Consider the following 24921-nt stretch of genomic DNA (forward strand, 5'->3'; position numbering starts at 1 on the left):
TTTTCTTTTTTACTTTCATCGTCTTCCTCACATTTTTCTGGTCTAAAATCCTCTTCTTCACTTTCAAACCAGTCGGTATCTTCCTGTAAACGAATATTTTTAGCAGCGCCTCAAATATCGCGTCCGTTCATGATGATCAGCTTTCCATAAAGAACGTTCAACTTCTAACAACGTGTTCTTTTTGCACATGCGTAGAAGGGACTATTTATTGCCTCAAAATAGTAGTGTGATATCTTTTAAAACTCCTAAAAATATTAATTAAAAATTTTAGTGCCGTTTTTAAAATAAATAAATGAATTTAAAAAATACGTATCAAAGACTCAGATCTGACGGGCAATTACGGGTTTGGTACGCTGAGACTGCGCTCTCAGCCCGTCAGATTACGGGAACGGGATTCAAAAGGTTAAATTTTCATCTTGTGTATTAAAATATATTACCGTAGAACCTCTAACTGAACGACATGGCACTCTATTTTTCAACCCTTCTTTACAGTGGCGATCAATTGGAGACGGCATTCAAATAGAGGCGGACATTGTATTTTTTCGTATGATTCATCAGAATCCTCGAAAGATAAATTTAGCCCTATTACGGTCGAAGCGAAACATAAATATTATCACTATTAAACATATTCGTATCGTTACATTAATAACGATTTTTTTATTGTTAGCGATTAATTATCAATACAGTTTTTTGGGCCCTTTTCTACTGATCACTGATATTATGGGTTCATAAAGGTCAAAGTGACAGTCAAATAGAGGTAGTATTCAAATGTAGGTAGCAATCAGAGGTTTTACGGTATATCAGATTTGAATTGTTATAGGGAGAGTGTTAATTTAGGATATCAAAGTAATTTTATGTACTACTAGTCAAAGTATCTAGAGATGTTAACAAAATGATCCCTTGCTACTTTTTGTCTCCCGTTTAATATCTTCTGGTTCATCAAAAGAAATAGAGCCATACCTCAACATACGAGCCTAATTAGTTCTGGAACATAGTTCCCATTTCAATTCTCATATCTCAAAACAATTTTTCTTATGTATTTAATAAATAGGAATTAATTGGTTCCTTCCAGTAGAATAAAGAAGCTAAAGTGGATATTACATTGGAAATGTGTTTTTCATTGGTTTAATTCTTTACCTGCAGTCACAAAGTAACAAGTACCTATCTAATGGGTATGGTCTACAATAAAACAACATCTTTATATGCAGTACTGCATAGAGTTGTCACCTTCAAGACAGACAGTAGAGGCTAGCGGTGGTTCAGGAAATACTTGACTAGAACTCATTCTGAACACTACACTTTTGTCTACGCAACATTAAAGAAACTTTACATTTAACTTAAATTAATTTAGCTGACTACGCATACAATTGAGAATAAGTTTTTATTTTACATTAAGCTTATTATACATTATACATTACGCATACAATTAAAAATAACTTTTAATTTAAAAGTAAACCTTTTCGAATTTTGTCTGAGTTTTCCTTTTTTATCTTTTTCGATTAAGATAATTTTGCTTCACTTTTCGACTCTTTATTACTTTCGCTCATAGCTAGCCTTCTTTATCATTTTTATCCGAGGAGAAAGAATGAGCAATGCTGTTCTCGTAAGCATTGAAACTGTCTCGTATGCTAGTATCTCTAATTTGTCTCATATCTCAAGGCATGTATTGGCTCAGAATTCATCTCGTATCTCAAATTTCTTACCAGTTGGAACGCTCTTTTGTCGAGGCATACAGCGTTTCTTTGGTTCATTTTACAAAGGAAAAGAGGGGATGTTCACATGAAATCAGTATTGCTATTTAACAATATTTTTGTACTATAATATATTACTAAATAGATTACAAAAATACTGTCATCACTGGCAGGTTTCATTGCTGATTTTTTAACCTAGTTTGACAATGAGTGTTAGATAACCTAATTTCTGTGGTGATCGTCACAAAAAGAAGAGGTGAGGGTCAGCAATATAGTAGCTCTGTGAGATTTTAAAGTTTTACTCACAAGCTATATTATGTGACAGACAATCTGGTGAATGCCAGCTGGTCACATTGCTTGAATGCTCTCTTCATTTCCATTCACTGATTTAAATTAGCTCAATTTGGGTGGTCCCTCCTTGTGTGGCAATAGCTAAAAACTGTCAGTTTGAGTTCAACAATAGAGGATAGTAGGTGGGCCTTGAGTGTGATACAGAGGGCTGGAGTTCAACTCTATGGTGAGACTCTCAGTAAGACATAATAGTAACAAGTAATAATAGTAATTATAATATTAATAATAGTAAAGTTTATAGTATGTTATAGCTATCAACTATAACTAGTAATTTATTAATAATACTTCGTTTATAGCTCTGTTTCTTTTAATTTCTATACCGATAGAGAAGTGGTATCACATGTTTTAATTCCTTCCCGCATCACACCTGTATTATTTATTAACGATTTTGTGTGTTTATATGGAATTCTTATGTAAGGCGCATCATGACGAGTAACAATCATGCTAATTCTTCCAGGACAGTTCCATCTTATTTTACAATTTCAGGTCAACGTAATAAAAAGTTTGATATCATCAAGAATTTTATTACTCTTCGATAACTATCTGAGGATTATATACGCCCAATCAAAGGTTGACAATGTACGCTCACTATACATGGGGATTATTCTGTACTTTGCTCGAATAAAACTATGTCATCTGCGGAGGAACTTTGGCTGAATGACAGATCAAGTTGACTTGGAGGGTATGTCATATGATATTTGGTTTATAATTTAGAATTGTTTACTACTAAAATTACTGTGAAACCTCTATTTGAATGACATTGCATTCTATTTTTAACCTTTCCCCTATTTATAATAGCTGTCAAATAGATAGTGGTGTTGTATTTTACAAATAGCTCGTCTGAATTTTTAAAGCTAAGTTTGACCCTTTGTCAGGCGAAGTGAATGTCTTAACCCTTAATGTCATTAACTCTTTTGAAAGCAATAAATCTGCTAACTTGTTGATGATCTCTAAATAACAAACTTGGGAAGCCGAGTAATATCTCTACTAGTTGATATCTATTGCTTGCAATTAACCCGCGATGGTGCGTATAGCAGGTGATTCTGTTGCCCTGCCTAGCAATTTGTTAGTGCTTCGAATTTTTTATTTTGTTATAAGTTTGGAGGTATAATATCATGCTATACTATATTTAACATAGTTGCATACAAGCTCATTGCATTCATCGATATGTTTGCTGCAGTTTGCAGTCAAAACTGACAGGATAACCGCAATGATGCTATTAAATAATATATGCTATAAATCTGGAACTTTACAAGCTTTATAGTAATAATTTATCAGATGTTACAAATGTATACATTCACGAACAAGTGACAAACAAACCATACTTATTACCTGCAGAAACAAAAATTAAGATTTTTGAAACTGAATATTTGCTCGTTAGCTTTGCCAATTGTGTTCCGATTGTTGCATTCGATAGAACAAACATCTTCTGGCTATTCAATACCTTCCATAATGTTTTCTGACCTCAACTCTTCTTCTGCGCCGCTGAACTAAATGATATTAACGTTCAAACAACTTTTTGAGCAGAGCGAGACAACTACGCGTTGCATTTCGTGCAAATGATAAACCTATAGTGGCATCGCTAAGCACAACTTTTAGACTAAAATTAGTCACTCACATACCATCATAAATGTAAACCGTTTTTTACATACATCAAAGTATCAATACCGTGTCAAACCAACGATCTACTTTTAGCAGGGCAGTATCCACCTATTTGAAAATGGTACTGCAGGAAAAGTCTAAGAGAGGTACCGAACGCCCTCTCAGTTGGGGGAGGAGGGTCTGGGGATCCTCCTCCGAAACAATCTTTAGTATGTACATGTATAACTAGTCAAAATGGTGCAAATCTAGCACACTTGGCTCCTGATGGGCACATGTTCTAACAGCAATTTTTTATAAATATATAACTGTTTATTGAGATTGTCTTTAACAACGCTTATTAAAAATACAATGTGAGTGAGAGCTGCTAAAGGGGTTGGCCATAGCTAGCATGAGGTAGAATTATCACCGTGTACAATGCTGAATGGTGTAGAAGACGAGTGGTCTCCTATGAAATATTTTATTTAAATAATATTTTAGAGTTGAATGGTAAAATGAATAGAGCACCATGTTAAAAATAATGCACTTATACTATAGTCTATAAAACTGAGCAAGAAGTAGAAGATTTAAGTTTGAGCTATCAAATAATATTTGATCAAATAATATTTTATTTTACCGTTTGGAAAGTCAAGCCGATGTTGACTGGTATTTTCAGCTTTTATTCTTTTCCAAGGAGGCGCGATTTCTTTAGCACAAAGCAACGCCTTTCGGGTAATCGTTTCATATCTTAATTTATCAACTAATATCTTGTTGATGATATGTAAAATTTACTAGCATTCATATCCTTTGTTTAACGTTACGAGACGGCAGCTTAATAAACGTCTACCGAAAGCGACATAAATGCCGTTTCCCCACGCAACCGATAAACGACCTTTTGGTAATTTCGCCAGCCAAAGTGTTAAAATCAAGCAAAAATGACATGAATTCCGGGATTTTTATCTTCACAAAATGGTACTACCATGGCAGTAGCTGCAGTATAGGAGGATACGGCCCTGACGATTAGTCTAATACAGATATTATTCATTTTTACTGTGTTGCTTTGAAAGCTAATTATAATCGTTTGTTATTAATGGAACCGAGTCATTATTAGTACAATTTTGAAGACACTTTTCCACTGGTCACTTGCTATTATGGGTTTGTAAAGTTAAAATAATGTCAAAGTGATGTTCAAATGGAGGTATAGCGTTCATTTATAGGTTTTACAGTAAGTTAAAATAAATTGAAAAGATTTGATCAACTGTTTTTTGATTGCAGCTGTTAGTATCAAACCTTTTCTTTAGAAATTTTGTAATAATACTTAAATAGTGTTCACTCACTGCTAGCTTGCCTTGTCACATGATAAACTGACCAAAGATAAAATATCTAATTTTATTGATTTAAGCTGGCGTACCTTATCACAATTATGGCCACATTTTGCAATGAGCAGACAAATCCTTATTTCAAACAAAACTTCATGTGTCTTTGAAAAGCGTAACAAACTTTCAAGCATCCTTGACTTCAATACTGTTTATTATCTGCCCTTAAACTAAGTGTTTGGTATTTGGGAATGTATCTGAGAAACAGTAGCCTTAATTTGTAGACCTTCACTAGTACGTGCCACTAGCTATCTTACTATGTGTGACATTGGCTAGCAAGTGTCTATAAGTTATGCACTGTTGTTGCTAGCTGAGTGTAAGTAGCTGATATGCTGGGATATTTAACATACATGTACTTACTTGAGTCTTTAAATATTTTCATTATTTATTTACAGTTTGTGATTGATTATTACTAAAATGTAATATAAAACATTGTACTCAGTACTTACATGTTAATCAAAGACGGATATTTATCTTGAGTTCTATTCAATTGTAGCAACACGGATTGTATAAAGGTTTATTTTATAAAATTTCCTATTCGTCACATTACTGCTAGTGGTCACAATGTGAATATTTATAGTGCCCGAGGCCATTCTGTTACTATTAAATTAACATCATGTTTGTTATTTTATTATATGCCAAGTACAAGGCTGTAGAACCAGCCAATCATGAAGCTGCAGTAACAACTAGCTCCTGTTACTTTATTCAATATCTGATAAATTCATCATGAATCACTGTTTGAATATATCTTATTCAGCTCAGCCAATCAGGAGACAGATAACATTATTATAAGCAGCTACAAGCTATAAAGAAGCCTGTAGTAGTCAGAGCGGGTGACAAACAGAATAGCAACATGTAAGTATAACTTATATATTATATTAGCATCTGTTGATATTGTACTTACTGGGAATAATAGAGTAGATGAGGAGAGACACTGAGTCAGTGTGATTATAATATAACTCTGACCTCCTGAGACTATCACTCTCTACCCTGATGAGACTCATAGAGTCTGTCATGTAGTGAGGTTAAGTTAAGGTCAGGAGGCTTTGGTCTCTTTCATCAGTCATATTCAGACCAGCAAACACTTCCTACTGCAGATATTTCATGTTTCTCAGCTCTGTCAGAGTCTGACTTCTCTGGACTTATTTTTATACTCTGTAAATATCCAGGGTTCATCTGCAGCCACTCTGTTATGGTTGGCAGCTTTCCAACTCTGCAATTGAGTCACATTTTGTACCCATTTCTCTATCATATTTTACTGTATGCAGCAGCTAATACAGTGCAGTACATATGTTACAGTTAAACATGGAAGGACTGTTGAAGAAGTACGTTAGAGAGAGAAATATGGAGATTAGTGCTTTGAGGGCAGCCTTAGAGTCAGTCCAACCAGCTGAGCTGCTGAAGCTACTGATTACTATCAAGCATGACTCATACACAGCTATTATGTTAGCTGCAGAAGACGCCCACACAGAAGCATGTCGTCTGCTTCTCACACCAATCAGAAGAACAGCAGACGAGTTGCTCTGGATGAAAAGGGAGGATGGATGGACAGCACTACACCTTGCTGTAGGGAGTGGATACAGTGAGTGTGTAGAGCTACTGATAGACACAGTGAGTGATGAGAGGAAGTACGAGTTTGTAGCTGAGAAGAATGGACATGGTTACACAGCTATAGCATGGGCTACATTGTGGGGAAGTAGCAAGTGTTTAGAGTTCCTCCTCTACAACTTCTCCTCACTACAGAGAGACTCCCTATTAAACATACAGGATAACTACCTCGACACTCCACTACACAGTGCAGCATTCAATGGACAGACAACTGCTCTGAAGCTCATGTTAGGATCCGTGTCTCTAGTGACTGTCTCTTCACTCCTCAACATAAAGAATAAATACAAAAGGACTCCATTGGAGGAAGCAGAGTTTAGGGGAAAGAAGGAATCAACAGAGCTGTTAAAGAGATGGCCAATGGAGTCAGTAGTAGAAGGTAGGATTGTTATACAGTGTGATACCAGCTACTCATTTGAACTGTTCTACTGCTAAATTCTTCAGTCTCAGCAACTTTCTACTGAAAATCTAAACTAAATGCTAGTAATTCATTCATTGTATTCATTTACTGTTGAACCCTGGGACATGCCCTGGATAATTACATCTCTATTTTCCTGTAAACTCACTGAGTCTTGCTTAGACAGAGTGCTGCTAGTCTCCAGCCTCCAGCTGTACAGTTTATAGTCTGAGTATTTATATTAATATTAATATTCAAAACTGGTAGGATTGAAGTGATGTTAGCAGCTCTTTAAATATCAACTCCTTGTGGCAGACTCAATAGCTTGACTCTCGTGTTCCACACTATTCTGTCTGTTAATATTTCTGTATTTTGAAATGTGTGAGATGTGAAGAATTTAACACAATAGTAATGATACTATGATTATTGTATGTAGTGGTAGACTAGTGAGTCATTCCTTCAAGCTGAGGTTAGAGGTTAAACATTACACTCCTTTTTATGAATAGCTAATCATCTATGCAGCAGTTTTTGATGGAAAGTAGAAAGTATTACAACCATGTTTTACACTGCTGTAGATTATCCACAGCATTTCAATTGTTCCTAACATAACATGACTCTATCCTTTGTCATGTTTAGTAGTAAACTGAATGACAGACTAAAGTACATATTGTAGCAGCTTCTTGCTTTAATATTCAAGCTTTTAATCTATAACAATGCTAATATTTGATATAAATATTAAAATTAGGTTAACTTTTTCTTATTTTACAAACTCTAAGATAATGTGTGCTTCCATTTTCTATGGCAGATGCTAACAGGACCAGCTACTATGGTGCTGAGTTCTGTTAGAGTTTCATATTTACTGGTGCTGCTTAGAGAATTCCTTATCAAACAGCAAGATTAATTTTACCAGAGGCCTGACACCTTAAGACTGGTAGACGTGAAATGAGCTTCATTTTCTTCTTAGATTTTATTCGATCTACACTTATCTTTAATATTTTATCTTAATAGTAATAGCAGCTCGACCGCTACTACTATTGCAACTCTCATCTCTTAATACAAGCAGCAAGCTTTAGCAGCCTGCCTGCCAGCCTTCTGCCTGCTTACCAGCCAAATCTGCTGGCACCTGCTTTTTCTGTGTCTATCTTACCGTGTCCATCGCTTGCTTGACCGTGCTTGTCTGCCACCCAGTTTGCCTGCCCGATTGGCAGAGTCAATCACGGTCATTTGTGTCGCTGCCGAGCTGACAACGATTTCTCGCTTTTGCCTCCTAGTAGACAATGGTTATATGTTCTGGTCATCAAATAGACGAATTGATTGCCCTGTCTGCAAGCAAGCCTGCTCACTCTCACTGGGTCAAAAAATGATCTCAAGCTATGCTGCCAAATCCACAATGATCACACGTTTTGCCTCCAAGTCGACCACCATTGCGTGTTTTTATGGCGAGTGTTTGATTTTATCGCACTAATGTGGAGTCTGTCTGCCAGCCGGCCCGCCCTTGTCAGCCAGCCTGCATAAATATATGTCGGCCATATAGCCGGGCTCATCAAGACAATTATTTATGCTTGCAGCTTGAGTCTGAATTCTGTTGAGCATGCATATCTGTCAGGCCAGCCTGCCTCAGCTCGCAGGCTCCTGCCTCTGTGCCTGCCTGCCTCCGCACCCCTCTTTCTATACACCCCTTTGCTTCTACACCCCTCCGTCTTTACACTTCTGGAATCGCCTGTGTCTCTACGGCTCTATGTACTATCCACATGTTCTTTTTTATTATATTGTAGCATTGGATGACGCTAAGCAACAGATAAAAACACTGCAAGAGAGACATGACCAAAAACTTTCCGATCTACAGAGAGAAAGTGACCAGAAAATTTTCGCTCTACAGAAAGAAAGTGACCAGAAACTTTCCGCTCTACAGAAAAAAAGCGACCAGAAAATGTCCGCTCTACAGAGAGATAGCGAGCAGAAAGTCTCTGCTCTACAGGAAAAAACTGAGCAGCAGGCAGGAGGTAACTTCCTATGTAAATGTCTTACTAGTCCATTGTTAGTATAGTACTGAGGAAGAGAAGTCAGTGGGGATAGACTAGTAAGTCATTCCTTCAAGCTGGTGTTTAGATATGAAACATTGCACTTTTTTACTATAAGACAATATGTGTTATCTCTTCTGTGGCAGGTGTATTAGGAACAGCTAGTGTGATGTTGCATTTTGGATGATTTTAATATTTGCTAGTTCTTGGAGGAATTCTTACAAAAAACATCAAAATTTATTTTTGTGTTGCTTGGCTGGCAATAACTACAAAGTTTTATAACTTTTAAAAGAATTAAATTTTTCCTAAGTCAACCATCAACCTGTTTCTCAGCTTGTGTGATTCCATGATGCACTTTTGCTTTCAAGTAAAGGCCGATTGTGCAATTTCACCGCTGAGTACACTGCACTCCACATAATCTGCCTGCCTACTTGTGTGTAAGATTGCCAGCCTCTACGCTACTATATACAATGTACATAAAGTATATTTATAGAACGGCTCAAGACTGAGCTCGGCCACCCACACTGCCAGGCCAGCTTGTTTCTGTCTCTAGGCACTTGCCTTTGCCTCTAGGCAGTTTCCTCTGTGACCCACTCACTGCCTCTGCGCTTTCACATATGTCCCTGCTTCTACACCCCTCAGTATCTGCGCTGCCATTTACATTCCTGCCTTTATGCCCATTCATTCAGTTCCTTCTGTAATTAATAATGCATATGAAAGCCTTGTTAGGATGTAAATGTGCAAAGGTACATCTACTCACCAATGTATTCAGCATCTGCTGTCATTGTCACATGTGAGCAGTGGAAGTGTTGAATATCTATCAGCAAGTTTCTTTTTCACTCTGCTTCAGCTTTGGATGACGCTAGACACTAGACTAGTAGACACTAGACGCTAGTTTGTTGTTTCTGTAGTTGACAATGCATATGAATGCTTTGTTAGCAGGTAAATGTGCAAAGGTACATATATACCCACCAATGTGTTCATTGTCTGCTGGGATTTTCAGGTGTGAGCAATGAAAATGTTGCACATCTATCAGCAAGTTCTTTTTTCACTCTGTTGCAGCATTGGATGACGCTAGACAACGAATTACAACACTGCAAATAGAAAGCAACCAGAAATACTCAGCTCTACAGAGACATACTCAGCAGCGGGCAGAAGGTAACTTCTATGTTATTGTTTCACTAGTCTATTGTTAGTATAGTACTGAGTATCTAGTATCACCCAATTCAAGGTAACCTATAAATTACCTGCTAGTATATATTATACTAGTTGTGGTATTGCTCTGATGGTCTTATTCTATAAGGCTCTGGTTGATAAATCGTGGCTCACTTCTGGCAACTTTATGTGTGTATGTTTATGCTGCTTGAGTTACATTAGTGTGTGAGAATTTACTGCATAAGCTCATGGTGTTAAATCAAAATGGCGGCAGTTTGACTTTTAGACTGCCTTTAGCATGTTGATAGTGATTTGTCATTGATATCTCCCGCTCATCAGTAAAAGTAACCCTTGTTTATATATTAATTATAATAAAAAATATCTGTTTATTCAGAATTGTCTGCTACTCAGAGGAGGCTGGAACAATTTGCTGCGTACCTACAGACTCCAGGTGATACAAATGTGACAGGCAATCAATGTCACCACCTGGAGAGTTAATATAGTGTGGCAGCCGAGACTGACAATCTACCCAGACAGACATTAAAGATGCCAAGTGACCTACGTTTTAGCCCAACCAGCCGATGAACAATGACGAGAGAACTGACCAGCCAGCCCTCAAACCAGAGGGCAGGCTTATAGTAAATAAGGACACACACGAGCCCCACTAGACGCCATTGTCAAAAAGATCACATGATGTTGTTCTCTGTATTGTAATACATACTGCTTGTATTTTATTATTCTTGATTAAATATACTTATTATTTCAACCTTCTCTCTTCATCCATGTGCAATGCACCGTTAGACTTTATTTAAGAACCGCAATATATAACTAAATCTTTTCTTTTAAAATTCATAACTTTGCTTTATGAAGCAGCAATGGAGTGACATTGATGAACAGGACTAATAGTTCCTAATTGATGAAAATAACTAATCTCCTTGGTATTAGAATAGCCTTTAGTTTAATAAACCAAAAGGAATTTGTTGATGACCTTAGGCTATGTCAAGGAGTGCACCGTTATATATAAGTTACAAGACATTGTCTCATACCCAGCAATGTAATGTCTGGTTCCTTATCAATCTAAATAAAACTTATGGGTTATTTCATGAAAAAGTCAACCAGATTAAAATTTACTGTTTATATAGTATACAAAGAGCTGACGGCTGTATCGCCTCCATTAATTGAGTTGAAAGGTGCTCCTTCCTGTCGCCATGATTTGGTGGAATTATTGACACAAATGGTTCAGATAAAATATATTATTCTTATGGTTTCTTGGCAACAACCGGCATTATGGGTGTTGCAATGCTCTGATAAGACAGTCATTGACGTGGATTGTATACATAAGGAGTCTAAATGTCGACAGTTTTATTTATTAAGTGATAAGATATCAGGGGGCCTTGCAGTTAGCATGTGATCTAGTTTACCAGAGCTCTGATGCCAGTCATGACTAGTCCACCTGCCTGGTTCACCCACTTCAGCTACATGTCATGGTTGTCACTTTGTATAATACCAGATGAGGAATAAACATTCCTATAACAAAGTTCATAAAAAGGGAAAAGAATCCAACTGACATTTGAGCTCTTAGCTAAGCAATTCAAGCTGATTGGTACAGAAAAATTAATTCAGAAACTGGAATTGGTTTGTTATGAATATTGTTCTAAGCCATATTGTGCAACAGGTAAAATGCATTCGCTCAACAGGATGTTTCCGTCTTATGCACCTTAATAGACTAAATTACCCTTCGTAATATATAGAATGTTGTTTGCTAGCACAGTGTCATATATTCTGTCAATAACCAGTCTTTAAACAATGTATAACACAAATCAAAGGTTAGCATAGATGATTAAGATATCTAGCAAGTACATACAAGTTGTCCTCCTTTGACAGGCTTGTTTTACAATGGTTTGAAGTTACGACCTCGTGTTTACTATATTAAAAATTGTAAAGCGGTAACATTGTGACAGATGACCTATGGTAAAGACAAATGCTAAATGAAAAGAAAAATACAATGAATGTATATAAAGACTGAGTAAAAATACATCACATCTACAACAATGTACTCTGCAGTAGTCTAACATTTGTTTACATGCTTTCGCACTAGCAAAAGTTGACTACACCAAAAAACTTCGGATTTTATTTAAAATTTTGTGAACTGGTTAAAAGTTTACACATATTATTAAAAGCCAATAGAGAATAAAGTGACCAGGTGAGGAGGTACATCACAGTGTACATAACCTATACATATACAATACAGTAGTCTACTACCAAATACAATGTTTATCAACAGAGACTCAAAGGAGAGTTTATTTAACTATGGTAGCACTTCATGGCAGGATCTTCAGAGGGTAACACTGTTGCTAAGGGAAAAGAGCTTCTGTAGCAAAGTAAATCTGATATAAAAATACTAATAACAAAAGGGTTACCCTATGACACTTATGTATTCACGGCATCTAACTTTTGCGTTTTCGCGGTGTCATCCTCTCGCGAAAGTTTCATGTGCAAAACTAAACTATCATAACAAACGAGCGAAAAAGCGAAACTAAATAGCTTTGTTCATTGATACTGTAGAATGGAATTTTATAACGACATTTATTTTAACGTTTTTAACGACCACCATAGCATCGTTAAAATATAAACCAACAAAATAATTTGACTGTCAAAATTTATTACGTTATTATTTTGCAATTAATTATGATTATTTTCCCATTAAGAATGATTTATAATAATAGGAATTTGATGTCAATGCACACGCATTAGTAGCGTTATCATTTGCTGGAGACATCAATCAATGCAGTAAGCACCGTGTTGAAATAAAATAAGACACACTGACACTCGCAGTGCTACACAAGCAGCATGGCTCTGAAAAGGTTTGGATTCACCACTGACACCTCTTCAATAACTTGTAATTTTTTGAGATTTGTTTTGTTTTAAGTGATGTGACTGATAAGACGTTTTTAAATTAAAATAGGCAAAACATGACCGCAGTTAAAACGCTCAGAAAAAAGACATTTTTCTTTAAAGCGTTTTAACAAAGATCAATTTTGCGGATTTTATTTTAAGTTCATTCGGAGGCTTTTACGCTTTCGATGGGACATGGCCAAGCGGGTGTTTGATAAAACTTAATCTTCTGCAAACCTTTATAAAAGTTGTTAACAAAAATGGTTTGCCTCTGATGATGATAATAATGATGCCTAAGAACTACTAGAAGTTGATGTTTGTCTCTATGGCTTGGAATGAAGTGATATTCTACAGCAATAAAAACCGTGTCCATGGCCGTTGGGCAAATAACTTTTCGAATAAATGATGTTGAGGTCGAGTTATCTGAAGGAATTCATCATTGCGTTGGAACTGACCAAACAAATCCGTTTGAGTTGACCTTGTGTTTGACATGAAATGTTACATTTTATCTGAGGCCGAGTTATTCGAGTTGGACTGTACTTACCGTAAAAAATTCCCAAAAAGTTGGGGCGGCTCAGCCGGCCAGCTGCCCCAGTAAAAACGGGCCTGTTGATAGTCCAAGAAACAAATGGCAGCAAGCGATCAAATTGCATTATCGACCTTGGCTACACCATTTTACCTGCGGTTCACAATTATAAACCAGTCGCAAATTCAAAAAATTTTTTATCGGTGAACTGAACCTGAGGAATCTAATTATGTTTGTTCCACTGCATTTATTTTCACATCACTATATTTTCGCACTCATCAGAGCTGCGAAATTAAGTTGCTTCGAAATTTTACTCTGTGAGCTACTCACAAAACTAAATACTAGCGAAATATAATTGTCCTAGGGTAATCAAGAAAATAGACGAACAAGGAAAAATAATAAAAATGAAATAAAGCTGGAGGAGCCAAGCAAGGGCTCTGATAATAAAGGTACAGTAGTTTCTATAACGTGAGTTCCAGATAACTTGAAGAATTCCTGCGAAGTTTTTGCGTTGTACTACATGAAAAATTTTTATAATTCAAAGAGTCAAGCGGGTGTGTTTTTAATTTCAACTTGAATGTTAACATATCTTGTCGCATCTTGTTTAGATCGGCGCGGCGCTTGTGCATTGTATTGTATAAACAAGTTTAATGTTAGCGACTCACTGTGTTTTTATAGTTGAGTGCAAAATAATTGTGGTTTAATTTATTGGTAAGAAAGTGTTGCTTGTCATAATATTTGTTAGTAAATTAAATGGTAGTAACCTGCTACGTTAGTATAACGTATGGTACTAAACAGTACAAAGGAAAGGAACCACATCAAGATCATCACCTCAGTTGCATTTTAATTGAAGATTAATTGACCCAACTCAGTTAATCGTTCATTTGTATTAGTTGGTGTTAATCGTTTAATTAACGCGATCATTGTGCAGCTCTAGAATTAATGCATGTAACTTTTAATCCGTTCCAAGTCGAGAAAACAACTTCAGAAAATGATTTTTTAATGTTTGGAAAAACTTTAATGAAGAAAGAAAACAAAAAGTAAACATTACTTTTGTTTTGCTCTCAAAACATTGAAAACCTTAAATGTTTAGATACAATAACAAACATTGCAGAAATTGATAAGGAAATGGCAAAAAATGAAACAGATCAGTCACATCAAAAATCGCGTAAAAAAGAAAACATAAATAAACAGCAATGACCCGTTTATTTCACATCTTTGAAGGAGAATCTTCCTGCAAAACAATTTAGCGTAACTCGGCTGTCTCTCTTGAGAAAATGTCTTCCGTATAAGAGGCATCGTTCAATGTGGCTCCTTTTATTCTGTAAAGAATTTGTGAAACATAACTGAGGCTATTGAGGCTATGTCAACGAGTGCATTATTAGTTATGAGTTACAAGATATTAGCTCATACCCAGTTATATAGAGTCTGGTTCTTTCTCAATCTAAATAAAACTTGATGATTTTTTCATGAGAAATTCCTTCAGATTAAAATTGACCGTTTTTGTGAAATACATACACTTGACCGCTGTCACGTATCCGTTAAATGGGTTAACAGCTGCTCCTTCCTGTCGCCAAGATAAAGTAGAATTGTTGACGCAAATGGTTCAGATAAAATATATTATTCTCAGGATCTCTTGGCAACAGCAGGCATTATGGGTGTTGCAATGCTCTGATAAGACAGTCATTGACGTGGATTGTATACATAAGGAGTCTAAATTTCGAGAGTTTTATTTATTAAGTGATAAGATATCAGGGGGGTTGTAGTTGTAGTTAGCATGTGATCTAGTTTATCAAAGCTTTGATGCCAGTCATGACTAGTCACCTGCTTGGTTCACATACGACGGTCACCTGCTATGGCTGCTACTAAATATAATACCAGATGAGGAAAAAACATTCCTATAGCAAACGTATTAAAGCATAGATTAAATTACCTTCAGTCATAGAAGGGAGAAGAAACACTCTGCCATTTTGGCTTTGTAATTTTGAAGCATTTGCTTCAAGCTGTTTGTTACAAAAAGAATGAATTCCCAAACTAGAATTGGTTTGTTATGGATATAATTCCAAACCATATTCTGCAACAGGTAGAGTGCACTCGCTCAACACGATGTTTACGCATGATGCACCTTAATAAACTCAATTACCTTCAGTCATAGAACGACATTTGCTTAATGTTGTTTGGTACAACAAGAATGAATTCACAAACGGTAATTGGTTTGTTATGAATATAATTCCATACCATTCCTATTGTGCAACAGGTAAAGTGCACTCACTCAACAGAATGTTTTCGGCTGATGCACCACGATAGATAAAATTACCTTCAGACATAGAATTATAGTTGCTAAAATCGAGTTATTTATTCTGTCAATAAGCACTGCAAACAAAGTATAAGACAGCATAATGGTTGGCATATATGATTGGGATATCTGGCAAGTACATACAAGTTTTCCTCCTTTGACAGGCTTGTTTTACAATGGTTTTGAGTTACGACCTCGTAGTTAATATAGTAAAAATTATGAAGTGATGACACTGTGACAGAAGACCTATGGTAAATACAAATGCTAAATGAAAAGAAAAATACAATTAATTTAGATAAAAAAAAGAAAAATACATCACATCTGCCACAATGTACTCTGCAGTAGTCTAACATTTGTTTACATGATTTTACAGCCAGTTTGCCACAGTGCAGTACATAACCTATACATATACAAATACAATACAGTAGTCTGTATTGTATGTTTGTACATGTTTTACAATGGTTTGGAGTTACGACCTCATGTTTTGGATAAAAAGAATGTGAAGTGTTGACATTGTGAAAGAAGAAATTGGTAAATACAAATGCTACATGAAAGAATAAATACAATGAATGTACATAAGAAAGAGTAAAAATACATCACATAGCATACCACAATGTACTCTGTAGTACTCTAACATTTGTTTACATGTCGTTGTACTTGTGAAATGGGATTGAAAAAAAAGTTGGAATTTAAAATTTAACTTAGTCGTTAAAAGTTTACATAACTTATTAAAAGCCAATAGAGAATAGAGTGACCAGGTGAAGTGGTCCATTACAGTGTACATAACCTATACATATACAATACAGTAGCCTACTACCGAATACAATGTTTATCAACAGAGACTCAAATGAGAGTTTATTTAACTATGATAGCACTTCATGACGGGATCTTCAGAAGGTAACGCTGTTGCTAAGGGAAGACAACTTATTTGGTAAAATAAATCTGATATGAAAACATTAATAGCAAAAGGGTTTATCATGAAAACAGACCAGCAAGGAAAAATAATAAAAATGAAACAAAGCCGGAGGAGCCAAGCAAGGGCTCCGCTAATAAAGGTACAGTAGATGCTCCTATATTGTAAGTTTCAGATAACATGAAGAAGTTATGTGAAGCTTTTTGCGTTGTACTGCATAAAATTCTTTATAATGTAAAATGCCAAGCCGCGTGGGTTTTCAATTTTAACTTGAATGTTAACATATCTTGTCGCATTCGTTAGAAAAAAAATGACACGTGTAAAGCGTTACATCTATAATATTTACAACTTCCATGACATTCTAGTTCATCGTGATAGGTCGTCAGATGTATCAACAAAAATGGGAATAAGTAACTGCACAATTGTTTATAAATACTGAATATCGATAGAATGGTGCAGGCATTACAGTGTCGATCAAATAATCTGAATATGACGAGTTGGAGTATTGTAAAAAGCTCCCTGTTATCCAACCTTGACCCTAGATACAGATAGACGATAATCAGGTAGTACCTCTTTTTATAGTAAAAATCTTATGTTGTTTTGCTTCATTGGATATGAAATATTTGTTATTACTTTTGATTTGAAGAATAGACTTTGCTGTTTAGAAAAAATAAGCAAGTCTATGTAAATGAATTTCGATGATGTGTGTTTCCTATCAACTTCTTATAGAATGCCGCAACGATGGTCTATAAAACCAGTGATATTTATTAGTGAAAACGAGAAAAATTTTTTAATGCGAACTAATAATACAGCTGTTATGATACAGCCCCCAAATAAAAAAAGTGTTAAACAAGTTCAACAACAACAACATCATGTTAAACAAGTAACTACTATTCGTCTGAGACATTGAATCCAATACAATCCTTCACCACCAGAAACCCACCCCTCTCATGAAGATGTGGTGAAGATGTTGAAAGGGCTGGAGGAAGCACACACGATCCTCCGAGAGGAGCAGAAGGCCATCTGACAAAAGGGCCGAAAGGAACCTCCCCTATATGCACCAAGAGACCGAGTGTAACTTCTAAATAAAACAAGGTGAGGAGACAACCCCAAATTGCAAGCAAAATAAAATCCCTACTTAGTATTTTCTGTGTAGGAGCGCATACGGTATTTCGAAATATCACAACAGCATTAAACAAGGAACTACTATTATTCTGACACAGTTAATCCAATCCAGTACAATCATCCACCACCAAACACCCAGACCCCACATGAAGATGTGGTTAAGATGTTAAGATTGCCTTACCAAGATTGCTCATATTAGAGCAACCCTTTTTGAAGGCAACAGGGGTGCCTGAAATAGAAGGACAGGACCTGGATCACACAAAAAGACCAGGGAGGACCCATTTGTGTTTGATTTAGGGTTAGACCTGAGCGATGGGTTCTCAAAAGTGAAAGAGAAGCTTCCTGTTCTGAAGGCAAAAGGAAACCCCCCCTAAAGAAAAAGGTTACTAGAAAAATGCCTGTCCTCACTTGACTGGTCACCCAGATTGGGAGTACTCAGATTGAGAGTACTCGGATTGGGAGTATCCGGATTAGGAGTGCCAAAAATTGGGAGCACCTGGAACCCCCTAGGCGTAGCATTGTTGCAAAGATAATAAAACTATTTTTCTAGAAGAGAACACGCCAGAAGCACAAAAACAGGTCATAAAAGGGCCCTAGCACGAAAAGCAGAACCAGAGAGGCATGTGTGCCTAAAAGCAAGTGACTACGGCAGACGTGGGCAAAGTGAGCTAGCTGAGATAGCTATGTCTAAACACACTAAAAATATAGAGGCTGCCATCCAGGAGGAGAGTATCACATGTTGAGCTTGCCAGCTCAACTAAAATGCTCCACTAAGATCCTCCTCAAACTCAGTTGGTCACGAACGACCCTATCACCCAAAAACAAGTGGGACAATCTGAAGACCAGGTGCGCAAGAAACAGTTGCTACCCGGCATATTTACTCACTTGGGCAGTTGGCGCATTTCAGAGCCGAAGCAGGAATTCACTCCTGGAAAATTAATTTTTACCTCGAGTCCCAAAACAGCTACAAACAGGATGTTGTAATAGCCCCAATGCTCTGTCACGAAGACCTTATCCCATATACAGGTCGCGGAATGGGAGCTTTCATGAAAAACTACAACAGGATAAAAAGATGTTGGCAAGACCACGGTCAGCACGGCCTCTCGTTAGTTTTGTAAGCGTCTAGGCATGTTTTACTGGGTTTTACCCTTTAAATGAATGCATATATAAACAGCACAAACTGTATATCGGGCAGTTGTGTTTGTAGCCTTGTATAACTATTAGACAAGTTTTTTTATCATGATTGCGGAAGGTCTCGCGGACACCATTCGGTATCTGTTCCAAGGACACAAAGTTTATGTCAGCTCAGCAAGGTCTTTGCCAAATTGACATAAGTCTGGTACTTACCAGAATCAATAGTAAGGAGGTGGTAATGAACCGGGAGCAACTTTGAAGGTACTTGCACCAGATCATTACACGTACTCGAGTTGGATAGCAAATTTTTATCAGCATAATTGCCAGACAAGACAACACACTTATTGCCATGTTTGTACTAGTTTTTTATTCCTTCAACATAAAATTTTGTAAATGACCTTTGTAATCATTTGCTCACAGAAGCTATGACCTCATTGTGAATTATCAGTATTTTGGTGGAACATGAGGCCACAAATTGCAAGCCTCTTTTCTTGTTATTCATGTCTTTTCTCACATGGTAGAAACTGGCACAGCAAACTGTAGTGGATGCAGCGCGTAGAACCACACATTGAAACTGGCAAAACAAACTGAAACATGCACAGTGCACTGAAATAGCACATTAAAACAGCAAATTAAAGCTGGGAAGACAAAATGAAACTAACAAGATAAACTGAAATTACAATATAAAAAGCTAGGAGGTGTTTTATTCAATTAATATATTTGATGGCCTTTCATGGTTATTTAGGATGATGGAATGAAAACGGGATGACTCCAAAAGCATCCTGATCTCACATACTGGTGAACTTCTAGTTAAGTGGTGAGCCTGTGTTGATATTTTGGCGTCCACAAGGTAGCTATGTTTCTAGCTGTCTAGGAGTTACTAAAATTGTATGTTACTGTTGCAGCAACATCTACGGTATGTAATATATTCTGTCAATTCCTTATTGTTATGGTAGTCCACATTACCTGTTAGTTAGATGAGAAAAAACATGCTACATGTATATTCAGACTGACAATGGTTGCAGGTACTCTATAGCTGCCTTAGTTTCAGCAAGAAACTTTCAATCCCTAACAATCCTGCAGAGGTGAATTTAGAGCTCTGCCAGAGACAAGAGAACATGCTTGAGTGGTCTTTACATTGACCTAGTTTTTTCTATGTCAGAGAAAAGGCAGCGTTAATAAATTAGAGTAAGGTCACAAGTACAGGATTTCCTTTCACTATATACTAAACAAGCCTCAAACTATTACCTTTGGTCAGCTTAATGGATCATGTAAAAACTACCTGAATGATTTTTAGCAATCGGGGACTAACTTTTAAAGGTTGACTTGCAACAAAATTCACATTACAGTGATTTAGTATCAAAAGATTGACCATGTCTTACCCTGCTGCGTTGAAAGTGGCAAATACGCTGAAATGTGATTAAAAGCTCTTAAAAGCTACAAAATGAACAGTTATTGCAGCCATCACGCAAACGCTGTAGATTGGAATCCATTTCAAATGGGGCGTAACTGAACATGATGTCTTCTGTTTACACCTTCATGCAACCTCATTCGTTGAAATATTATCACAAATATACTTCAAGCATTCAATAAAACCATGTCTGTTGTCCTTACGCGTCTTTTATGCCATTATCGTAATCGTAAAAATCTCAAAACCTACCATAACAAAAACATTTAATTTTTCTACCTTAGCTCGAAGGAGTGCATATAATTCTCTGATGAACATGAGAAGCCTGTTGGTAACCTGTGATAGTAAAAATTGCTGCAGAAACTGTTCGCGCTATTTGACAGAAAGTATGGGTCACATTGTAAGATACCTGTATCTTGACTATGACCTAGTTTCATCTTGCCTCTGCCTAGCTGCGGTTTCTACATACCGATGTCAGAACAACTCTCATGTCAGAGCTACATATCTTTTATACATTAAGTTGTTATTTTACTATACACAAAAGATAAGAACGTAACACTTTTTTATAACATTTCATCATTTGACATCTGACAATTACTACAAGACCAACATCTTTTCCTGCCAAGACTGTCTGTGTCACCATTCGTGTCAGCCTCCATAAACATTCCAACTACGCTAATTATCTGTCCGCATCCGCTTGCTTATCTTTGTCTGTGCGCCTGGAACTAATTGTGTAAATATTATTCTGCAACCTTTTCGTATCTTGTGTTTGACTCATGCCACACATATTTTATGCAAGTCATTCTCTCCTATATAAGGGAACCCCATCTTGTTTGTGAGAAGTCTTTAGTTCAACATTCATACTGATACTCTTACGCTCATATTCTATGATACATTCTCACTACGTAATATAGATCGTTAAATATACTGTTCTTAAATACAACCACTGTCTCGTTATCGCAGTATTAATTCTTGTGGTAGAAAAACAGTTCTACAAACATTGGCTTAAACAGAAGAAGCCCCCTAAGGGTAACATTGCTAAGAAGGACGTTAGCAACGGGTTATCACAACATGATCAGATTACAACTAGATGACTGGACCAGGCTGAAAAGATACTGTAAAGTAGCGAACATTTATATTTGAAACGGGCCCTTCGGTGAAACCTCAAGTATTTGTCACAAACTTGTGCTACAAGAGTTTTATATTGAGCATTTTATTGGCCTTTAATTTCACGTGATAACATTACGTGACAAGACGATAAACAAATTACGCGGTTACGTCTGAGAAATAAATAGATTCCTATCTTTGACGGTTTTATCTATCGTTTTTATCTACCACGTTTTTTGTGATGGATGCAATTAACTGTTAGTTTTTGAGCTTTAAGAGCTTGTAATAAAATATCTACACATTTTGCGCCTACAACACAGCAGACTAAGACATGGTGAACCTTTTGATACCAAATAACTGTAATGTGAATTTAATTGCAAGTAACCTCTAAGTGGTATTTCATTATCTTACATCAAAAAGGATCACATAACAGCCATACATATACCTTAGAATAGAACTAGTCAAGCTGTATTATCAATATTCATTCTACATAATTGTTATACAGCAGGTAAAATGGAAAGCAAAAGGTCTGATGCAGGAGCAGACAAATCCATAAGTTATCTAAAGAGGAAGCTGTTATCGCTGACATAGTAGGCCCCTTGAACATGTTTGACTGAGCTGAAGAAAGCTGTGCCTGCCAGGTTGATGAATCAAACTTTCTTATATTTTATTCTATGTTCATAGTTGGCCAGGTACTCCCCGTTTACGTATATCTGTAACATCATTTAAGGTAGATGTTTATGTTTCTAAGGCTATGGCAGCGGGTATAACCAATTATGCCTTTTTACATACATTTAAGACACTATCAACCCACCAATTCACATATTAAAACTTGATTCTACTCTCACCTCATAACCATCATCCCCCACATTGAACTGAACATAGAACTGTCTGCCAGGGTAAAAGGCGTCTGGGAGGGGATAAATTTCCTCATCTCCCCAATCTCCATTCTTCAGAGTGTTGAGTACAATTTCACCTGCAGAGAGCTTTGCAATATTAGGACACGAACATGCAGCAAGCTGCGCTTACTAATGAAGGTGATAGAACCCTGTATATCATTGTTTCACACATTTTTATCATTTCATCTAGCTATAACATTTGCTTAAAATTTTCTTTGGTATTTTTAGCTAGTAAACTAGATTTATGATTAGAATTTATGTTCGTTTCTCACTTGCAGAAAGGGAGGAACATCGATTGATCAATGCTCATTTTCAACTCTCAGAAACAAAGCTTCGAATTGTTGGCTTTGCGTATTTATGCTTTTGTTAAACATTTATTCATTTTGAAAATTACACTTACAAATTATCTAGCTCTCAAATTGAAAGCTTTCAGTAGATATGCAATAGAACGACGTACATGTAGATATAAATGACATTTGTTTTATTGTTACAGGATGTTCATGTGGTTCACCAGGGAGCAGTTGTGTCGGTCTTGAAACTGCCATACATGGGAAAGAGAGACACGAATGTGGGCTGCACAAAACATAATATGTTTTGTTTGAGTTTGCAGCAGTAGATTAATTTGTCCTATTATATGAGATGAAACTAGGTGAATGGCCACAACTTGGATGGATGGTTTAATAAAAATTTTATGCTGTGGCGAAAATTGCAGTTGGTTTCACCTAGACCTGCACGATGTTTCGGTTTGATCAGGTGGTTGCGGTTAGTTTATATTAAATCGAGCCGAATGTTTTATTTTCTGACATCGCACAAAACCGAAAACACCGGTGTGAGTTTGATGTGCGGTTTCGGTTTCCATATCATAAAAACTGTGCCTGCGTGCTTGGGCAGCTAGACGGAATCTTCCATGGAAATTGACACTACTTTCTCTTGGTTTTTTAATCTTTACTTTACATAATTTATACGCAGACATCACATCCATTCTGGAAAGCTATTTATTCCTCCCGCTGCCATAAACGCTTTTATGCGAGTAGTATAGTGAGAGCAGATCTACACACCTTTGCACTTAAAGTTGGATTTTGGGTACATTTTAGCCCGAGAACCTCGGAGAATGGTGTTGTCTGATGGAAAGTTTGGTGGGGTAGGTGTGTGAGTGTTGGGAGCTAAGGTTATGAAGTTTGAGAGGAATTGTGGGAAGGATGCGGTGCTGGTCGAGAGGAATTGTGGGAAGGATGACGTGAAGAGGGCGATGGTTTCGGGTTTCGATGCGATGGGTTTGGGGTTCGGGTGTCGACGAGTTGAGCGATCGATCGTCGAATGGTTGGGGTCGGGTTGGCGACCGGTGGGGTGAACGTTGTTATGTCGTTTCGGTTGAATGAACGCTGATGTTGGACGAGTTCGGGCGTGTCTATTCGTGGAATCGGTTAAGTCTCTCTTCGTTATAAAACTCTTTAAAGATGAGTAATAAAAAAGGGGAAAGTCGAATGAATTATTCATTATGAAAAATTTCTTTTGAGAAGACATGAAGAGTCTTTATAGAAAACTAGATGATATAATTCAAATTTCTCCAATACTATTTATTAGTTTTGGATTTTTTCCGGTTAACGGTGAATTTTTACGAAATTTAATTCAATTTGAACATAACCCCTCGGATTGTACTTATGGTATAGCTAGTTATGAAATTATTCAAAGGTTGGGAATTACTGAACGACTTGTTCAATGGGCTAATCCATCTGCACGGTCAGCGAGATATTGTGTAGGCAACTCAGCTCGTTCAAATTTTTGTGGATGGAGATCAATGCCTATTAAGTTTGTTTGTTATCATCCACAATTCAAAGAAAATAATGGTAGATTTACAGCTCCAATTAATTCTTCCACTACTCGATCCACCATCAGAACTACACATACATCCAGAATTCCTACCACCACCACAACTACACTCGCTAGTACAATTTCTACTACCACCACAACTACACTCGCTACCATCATTCTAGCAAGTGGAATCACAACTCTTCCATCATCTGAAAATCTTAAGGAAAATATAACTAATACCCCTCCAAGTAATAAAGAAAGAGGCTATGGAAATGAAAGTTTTTCTGTAGACAAATTACAGGATGTCGAAATTTTTTATCATAATCACATGCTGCTGCTAAAGTTGTAATCTAATTTTCATGCTTTCCTAAATTTTTATTCCACAATGAAAATGATATGTGAATATTGTATTGATTTTATTTTAATAATAGTATCTTAAAATATACAATAAAATATAAATTCTCCATCTTTGGAGATGAAGATTTTATTTCTAAAGGTTCTATTGATTTGCATATATATTCATTCAAAAAAAAAAATCTTTTTTATAAATACTAATTGTCAGTTTTCTGTGGAGATGAAGAACTTGTCACTTCAGAATATTGTAATTCTTTCTTATCGAGAAAGAAGTATGT

General features: G+C 36.5%; 1 protein-coding gene and 1 pseudogene across 1 annotated transcript in view; one reads left to right on the forward strand and one right to left on the reverse strand.

Annotated features, from left to right (window-relative positions):
• The window catches only part of LOC137401912 (nestin-like), a 1051237-nt gene that overhangs the window by 608397 nt on the left and 417919 nt on the right, over positions 1-24921 (forward strand). The window lies entirely within an intron of this gene.
• LOC137401803 (galectin-4-like) overlaps positions 22039-24921 on the reverse strand; it is a 31739-nt pseudogene continuing 28856 nt past the window's right edge.

Source organism: Watersipora subatra, chromosome 8 (assembly GCF_963576615.1).
Source record: "Watersipora subatra chromosome 8, tzWatSuba1.1, whole genome shotgun sequence".
Taxonomy (NCBI): Eukaryota; Metazoa; Bryozoa; class Gymnolaemata; order Cheilostomatida; family Watersiporidae; genus Watersipora; species Watersipora subatra.